Source organism: Triticum urartu, chromosome 4A (assembly GCF_056163025.1).
Source record: "Triticum urartu cultivar PI428250 chromosome 4A, HENAU_Tu73, whole genome shotgun sequence".
NCBI classification, from domain to species: domain Eukaryota; kingdom Viridiplantae; phylum Streptophyta; class Magnoliopsida; order Poales; family Poaceae; genus Triticum; species Triticum urartu.
In genome coordinates, this window is record NC_141876.1 from 504,856,104 (window position 1) to 504,863,877 (window position 7,774).

Genomic DNA, 7,774 nt, shown 5'->3' on the forward strand with positions numbered 1-7,774 from the left:
TAACAAGGCAATACGCGGTGCCAGGGGTGATCTAACGCGGTAGTAAGTGACACTGGTGAAGGGGGGAAACATTCGGGAAAGTATCCCCGGTGTTTCGCGTTTTCGGGCAGATGAAACGGAGGGGGAAAGTTGCGAGTTCGATAGGTTAGGGATGGGTGGCGGACGAACGGGCTGCGTATCCAGAATCGTCTCGTCGTTCTGAGCAACTTTCATGTACAAAGTATTTTCATCCGAATTACGGTTTATTTTATATGAATTTCTAAAGTTTTAATCCACTTCTAAATTATTTTAATTCGTAAATAAAATGTCAAATTGCTAGATGTACCCAGCACAGTGTACACAAAAATGTACTCTGGCTGGTATGTGGGACCAGGGGGACCCAGTTGACCAGTCAACGTTTGACTGGTCAACAGGGGGTGGGGTCCCCTGTCATACACTGATTAACTAATTACATATAACTAGCAAACGTGCCCGTGCGTTGCAACGGGAGTCCAATAAGCATGGCTAAGTCCATCCCATTTGTGTCGCCACTTACATGCTTTCTAGATGGGCATATTGGCACAACGTCCATGCTTCACAACACCAATTGCTATGAAAAGTGAGACATTTATCATCAATGATGAAGCCTTATTGTAAGTGATGCATTTATCATGAACAATTCCATTTTAATCATTTAGTTGGTGCAAACCCACATATTCTACTGCAGGTCATGGGATGTGATCATGGGAGGGGAAGGACGGCGTGTGGTATCCAGTGGCTGTTGTGATCATTGCTCATGGCACCATCAAGAAAAGAGTGCTAAGACACGAACTGGGATCTAGTGCTTGCCATGCCAAGTCACGTTGTAACATGCGCCCGGACATTAATTGTCATTCTTCGAAAAGAGAGCTGCTATACATACGATGGAAATCCGTACGATTTTTTGTACGACCAGACTCATCTGGTGGTGTGGGTCCAAATCTCGGGAAACGTGCCTATGTCTTGTCGTACGAAATCGTATGAAAAATCATTGTATGCAAGGCAGTTTCGATTTGAAAACAACCCAAGGGTACAGACGTCTAAGGCATCCAGCGAATCTGAACAAAAAGCATGATTTAGACTTGCCGTTTTCAGCCATTAGAAAGACAAACATCAGTTTTTTAGCCAGTTAAAAATACAAACAATAGCCACTGAAAAAAGAACACTTACTGAATAAAACAACATTGCAGAGAAGCTATCATGTATACTTGCATTGCATAGACATGAGCAGAAACAAAGCTAGAGTTTATGCAAGGAATGAACCGAACAATTGATGAGAAGCAGCAAATAATATTGCCATCCTTCCACAGTATAGTTTTCTTCAGATTTCTGAAGAGACAACGAGCCAAACTAAAAATTGAAAGCATTTGTACACCAGAGAAAGACAATGAGCCAAACTAAAAATTTAGAGCTGCCAAAGAAAATGATTAAAATAAAGACAAGCAGTCAAGCAGTACATTTAGAGCAATTTGTACAGTTGATCTAGTGTACGAGTAAGAGCATCTTCAGCCAAACTTAAAATTCAGAAAATGTTGCAGCCTGAATATGAAGATCAGTGGACTCACGCTTGAGCCTGGTGCAAGCTCCGAGGAGTTTCAAGTAGAATCACGTGGTGTGGTGGCGGCTTCTCTCCCCCCTCCTATGCAGGGACGCCGCAGCCCCTCATAGCTCACCTCTATGGCGGCGCAATCTAGCCCCTCCTCGCTCTCCTCGACGATGGCGCCGGGTTGCCTGGCTTCCAGCGAACGGGCATAGCTTTCCTCCCTCTCTCCTGCTTGGTGGTTACCCTTCTTCTCCGCGACGACGACTAAAACCCTCCATCCTCTTGTCAGCGGCGCAACATGGAAGAGCACAATAACGAATAACGGCTGTTTCTACATGTTTCCTGTAAGAACAGACAATCTGTTTCTGATAATAGAAATCAGAAGCTAGGTAAAAAGGATTTATCAAAAGATATTGTGTGATCATCTGTTCCTGACGGAATTGCTTCAAAATATAAATACCTAGCATGGACCCATAATTTCTAATGTTAGTATAGTACATAGTCATGGAAAACATTACTTCATGTGTAATCATCTGTTCCTAAAAGAACAGCTTCAAAATAGAAATAGGTGGCATGGACCCATAATTACAATGTTAGTATAGTACACGGTCCTGGATACTGTTTCTTTCTCATCCGCTGTCTTCACAAAAAACAGATTAAGGATAATTTATAGAGATCGGAGATCAATAAGTAGTCAAATATGTGGTTTAATTTCTCAATAAATAACTTAGGGTTCACAGGCTACTTCTCCATGCATTGGTCTTGGGATTTCAATGGTCAACAGATACAAACAACATGCTTTTATTGCACATTCGGATAAAAGTTGCATTCCTATGCATCCGAATTGAGGAGACTATAATTGCTGATGGTTGGTAACTTGGGAGTGTGTTCAAGGAACATTCTGGAAAATAAATTGCAATGTTGTACCTGGTAGTAATCATGATCTCACAACGCATGCTTTGGTGAAGGAAAGACGGACAAAGTACATCGATCTGCAGTCTGTGTCTAAAACATGATGTTCTTGCTATACTAAATTAGCTTCTTACAAAATTACATGTTGATATGGGTGGAAGAGGGACAGGCACATACCTCACAGTTCTCGATCAACAATTGTAAGCATAGTTATCGTCCATCTAGTACTGCAGGTTCCCGATCTAGAGTTCAATCCACACACCACCTACATCTTTCACCTGGATCCGCTCTATAATTGAGGGACTCACAATTATAATTGTATCCCAGACTAACTTTTTCATTCACGCCTCTGCAACGCCACCACCCTTTCTTATGCAACTTGCTACTGACTGAGATGACCAAATCAATGGCGCAGATCTGTAGTAAAATTGCTGCTCGATTCTTCCAATTGCCTCATCAATTTTCTATTAATTAAATGAAATGACAAAGCAATCACACCATCTATTCATAGAAAGTAACCCAACTTAGATCAAATCCGCACTCGTCCCTCCTCGGTCGTTGATTTGTACCTCTTGCGGTAACAACTCTATTTCTGTCAAACAAATGGCCCTTGCTGCATCAAATCCTGCATATATATGTGATGTCAGTGGCAAATTCTGCAGCTGCACATGTATAGGTTAAAAACACAAAAAAATAAGAAGAGGCTGTGCTGACTTAAACACCAGCATAAAATCCTTATATCATAATTTCGAAGACAGGAAATTAACCTCAAACCTCAAGCATGTGAGGTCTTCTTAGCAAAATAAAATTTAACCAGTGTTTGCAAAAAGTCTAGTGAAAACTTAAACTGCTGAAATTAATTTCGTCGTATAGCTAGAACCCTCAATCACTTTTTTGCTTGAGGGCTGAAAATCACATCCCCTCAATTTCAAACGAAATTTAGGACCAGATTATCAATACAGGAAAGATTTGTAAATTACCAAGGGAAGAAACATGAAGTAAACCTATAGTTTGACCAGCTAGTGCTCAATTTCACGAATGAAAAGCATTAAATATTGGTACAAGCATCCAAGTGCACAAGAAAATACCTTACGGTAGAAGATTCATGCTAGAATAGGCCGGTGTTGAAGCAGTGCAGGACGGAATTCGTGGTTGCCCCGACCCTCCTCCCTAACCTGCAGGTCATTATGATGTCTTGTGGTGTCTGTTGGTCTACAGGAAGCTCCGCCACTGAAGCCAGCTGCTTGATAGCATTTCAGTACCAAGGAAACAAACAACCACATACTGATACCCTCCTCCATTTTGATCATCTCGACCATGCTAGAAGGGGTTTGTGTGGTTCGAAAGGAAGCAACCATCAATCCATCCTATGCCGCGCCACGACCAGACAAGCTTTCCTTCCTGGCATGTGTTCACCTTCAGAAGAGCACAGAACCCGGAACCAGCCGCATCATATCACCTGCAAATAAACAGAATAAATAGCTTAGTCATCTACACGGAGGCGCATCGAGGAGTAAGGGTGGGCAAAGACAGATCAGCCAGAGATGAAAAGGTTTCACAATGTGGCATTCAAAGAAGATGGTGGATTCACTCTTTTTTGGTACCATCCTTCTAGGCAAAACCATATATTTTTACGACAGAGAAGATGCCGATTGGAATTGAATAAATAAGAATAAAGTGTGCATCAGGATTGATATAGTGTCCACGTGAACTTACCTGAAGTTCAGAGATCAAGTTGCTAATTCATCACCGCCGATTCATGGATTCACCAATGAGCTGCTAATTCACCGCAGCAACTCACATTTAAGGATCAAAGAATGAAAGGACTAAAGCGACAGTAACAAGTACTCCATACAGGAGTAGAACGCAGAGCACTGAGATATGTACGAATTTTCACAAAGATCTACCAATTCCATACAGGAATCGCTCACGACAGATCAAAAACTAAATAGAACCTCCTCAACTCACCATGCGGGAGCTAAAAAAACTATTATCCTCGACACCACAAGACATTTAACTTCGCTCGTCAAACCGAATCGAGCAGGGGGAGGCCGGTGGACGGGCGGATCAATGCGGGAGGCTTGGTGGTGGCCGGATCGGGGGCACGGCGGAGCGGAGGATGCGGATCCGGGCAGGGGCGGCTGGATCCCGCCAGAGTCGTGGCCGGAGGCAGGCGACGCGGCTGCCGGCGAAGCTCGGGGCGGCCATGGCGCCGCTGCAATGAGAGGGAGAGAGAGAGATGGTGAGAGGAAGGAAGGAATGAGAGGGATGAGGAGAAGGCAGGTGCAGCGACGTGACCTGGTCGCGGCGGCGGTGATCTCCGGTGAGGCCGGCAGATGCGGCGAGGCGGCGGAGGAAGACTCAATCCGTGTTTTGATGTTTTGTGCAAGCATAATGTCTCATGACACCGGATCCGCTATGAAAAACATGTTGCATCTTAACATCTTTTTATAAAATGAACATAAAAAATAAGATGCAATTTAGCTGGCGTCCATATTTTTTTGTCGGACATAATCTTCTACTAATTCTATTGAAGTATAATCCTTTCATTCATTACCATGACGTGCTCACCCATTTTAGTCGGGAATCAAATCTTTCATTTTCTAATTTAGTAGCCCCATCACATTGAAGCCTACAGATCCTTTCTTTTAATTATCATACCTTTTTGCCTCAAATTCTTCCTTTAATTAGCACCATCTATTTAAATATTCTATTTATTAAGCCCATACTCTTTCTTTTAATTATTCCACGGGTTTTACCCATAATCCTTTCTTTAATTAGCCACATTCGTTTAAATATTTTATTTAAGCCCACGATCCATCTTTTAATTAGCTCATTCGCTTAATTAGCTCGCCCTAAACACAAGGACCGCTCTCTTTTGTTTTAACCATTTGTTGGTTGATTCCTGGGGCCGCTCATATATCCAGACAAGAGGTGGAAATCATTGTAAAAGAGCGAGATTGGATTAGAAAACATGAAAGATGCATAGGTCGTTCATCGTTGGTTGTTACACCATAGATCCAGACAAGAGGTCCTCTGTTTAAAACCCACAATGTTAATTTATTTTGACAAAATAAATTTTCGCGGTCTTTATGAAAGCCCATAGAAGGCCCATCAACGTACAAGTACCTGGCCCAGATATTTTTCGCGGTCTCTATGCAAGCCACCCATAGAAGGCCCATCAACGTACAAGTACCTGTAGCCCAGATGGCTTAGCTTGTGATTAGCGTGGGCTAAAACAAAACGAAATCAACGAAAAGGACTGAACCAAACCAAGAATACCTATTCTCTTTAATAGTAGATATAGATCTTGTTACAACCTAGCTTTTTTCCTTCTAGAATTCCACAAACACAAGCATTCAGATCTAGTAAGTGTTGTGAATGATCTCACGTATATGCATGCATGCATGTTCTAAGGTTTTCATGGAAAATCAGCTCGTGTCATCGTGGCATCATCGTTGATCAGAACCACTTCTAGATCGATCGGTCGGACATCCTTATATCTATGTACCCGGCCATTGGAGAGCAAGGCGCAGTGTCCTATCAGCAGTCTCCGCCTCCGATCTGAAAAGTTACGTACGCGCCGGGCATTACTGATGGCAGCCGCCGCGGCAGCCATCAGCCATGATGACACTGGAGAAGATGACTGTCCTGCAACCCGATCACGTTGCTGGAGAACCAGGCGTTGCATTTGTCGGGAAGCAGCACTCTTTCCCGAACTTATCTGACTCCAGACCAATCTATCTGACACCGTCACACCGAGCGCACGGGTGCTGCTGGCCGTCGGCACACGGTGTAGCTGCTAGCCGTGCCTCCGTTGCCGGTGGCCAACTGCGCCGGCGTGTGTCCCGCACATGCCATTGACTCGTCGTCTGTGGCGGCTCCCGTGTCCATCCTTCCATCCTCTCTTCCCCGAGCTCCTTGTCGTCCCCATCGTCTGCCTCAATCATGGCCTCCAGTAGCCGCTAGCCCACAGCATACATATAGATTGAAGGTTTGAAGAAAGGAATCATACCCGGTGGAGGACTATGAAACATGACGAATTCCACGTGTGCGATGAGACAGTCCTTGTGCAAGAAAACGTCACAAATGAGATAGTCCGGATGAGGCAGTCCATGGGCAAGAAATAGGAACCTGAAAGTACGTGTCGAAGGACCGTCTCTTTGCATCCCATTGTGGATCATTCATATTTGCTGCTCCCTGCAACAAACAACGAAACACAACCTGCACAACCTGGTGCCGTGTTCCTTGGTTCCAACCTTGGCCACTGCAGAAGATTGAAGTTGCGGTATAATATCTGAGTCCTCTAGAAATTCTCTGTAACGGAAGACGACCCATTATTTCCCTCTCAGGGCACCATGTGAGCCTGACCGAATCGTTGGCGGAGGAGCAGTCGAAGGCGCTCGAACTGGAGGACCCTCCGACCAACCTACATCACCGAGCATTGGTGGCATCCTGTGGATGGCGGAGCTAGGCGGCAAAATTAACGAGGGCGATTGACGCGAGATGGGGATAAGCTGGGTGGCGCGGGACTTCAACGATCTGAGAGCTCGGTCACGTGATTGACATGGCAGCGGCCCCGGAGGCGCATGGCAACGACGGAAGTGACGGCGCTAGAAGGAGAAAGAGAGATCGGGAGAGAAAGAGAGATGAGGAGAGGAAGCACCGTGGGGTTACCCTAGTTTTCTGTTTCCACCGTGCGCGACCTAGTTGTCAATTTGTGTTTGTGGCAGTTTCGGGCAGGCCGACGCTGCAGCCCAATGTGGCCCATCAGTGCGCAAGCCAGTGCAGCCAAGACAGGGGCCACGACGTGGTTCTCCGAAATAGTACCACCTCGCGTATATGTTTTAAATTCAAACTAAAAGCGTAAATTCACAGAAAGAAAGCGCATTGTGATGGTGAACCCACGGAGTCAATCCGTGCTTTATTATTAGGGATATATATATATAATAATATATATATATAGGGAGAGATAGAGCATTTAAATATTGGTTTTTGCTACTGTTTTATTCACCTAAGGGTATTTGAACATTTTATAAAAACTTGGTTTCTCCACCAATATATCTTATGAATTATTTGTCACAATACGAACATTTTTGTTTTGACATTTGAAATCTTTTATTGTTTATCAAAATTTCAAATTTGATTTTGAAATGCTTTGATCTAACACGAGGTTAGCAACTGTAACAGAGGTGACGTGGCATCATTAGCGTAGGTTTACTGTAGCATAATTATCCGGGCGTCACAGCTGACTTGGCTGTCGGAGGAGGGGAAGAAGATCTTAGGCGTCTGGAGATGGAG

The 7,774-nt window shown here is 44.2% G+C and overlaps 1 long non-coding RNA gene and 1 other non-coding gene across 5 annotated transcripts; both read right to left on the reverse strand.

Annotated features, from left to right (window-relative positions):
* Positions 1–1,328: 1,328 nt before the first annotated feature.
* Positions 1,329–4,890, reverse strand: LOC125552394 (uncharacterized). 4 transcript variants are annotated; one of them, XR_007303531.2, is made up of 4 exons: positions 4,772–4,890; positions 4,190–4,688; positions 3,562–3,932; positions 1,329–3,098 (listed from the first exon to the last, which is right to left on the reverse strand). It is a non-coding gene; the product is annotated as an uncharacterized LOC125552394 (long non-coding RNA). The 4 variants fall into 4 exon arrangements; XR_007303530.2 differs by having other exon boundaries at positions 4,190–4,249; positions 4,442–4,867; XR_015601422.1 differs by having other exon boundaries at positions 1,329–1,903; positions 2,489–3,098; positions 4,190–4,866.
* On the reverse strand, positions 4,154–4,218 carry LOC125555161 (small nucleolar RNA snoR101). The gene has a single exon (XR_007304591.1). It is a non-coding gene; the product is annotated as a small nucleolar RNA snoR101 (small nucleolar RNA).
* Positions 4,891–7,774: the final 2,884 nt, after the last annotated feature.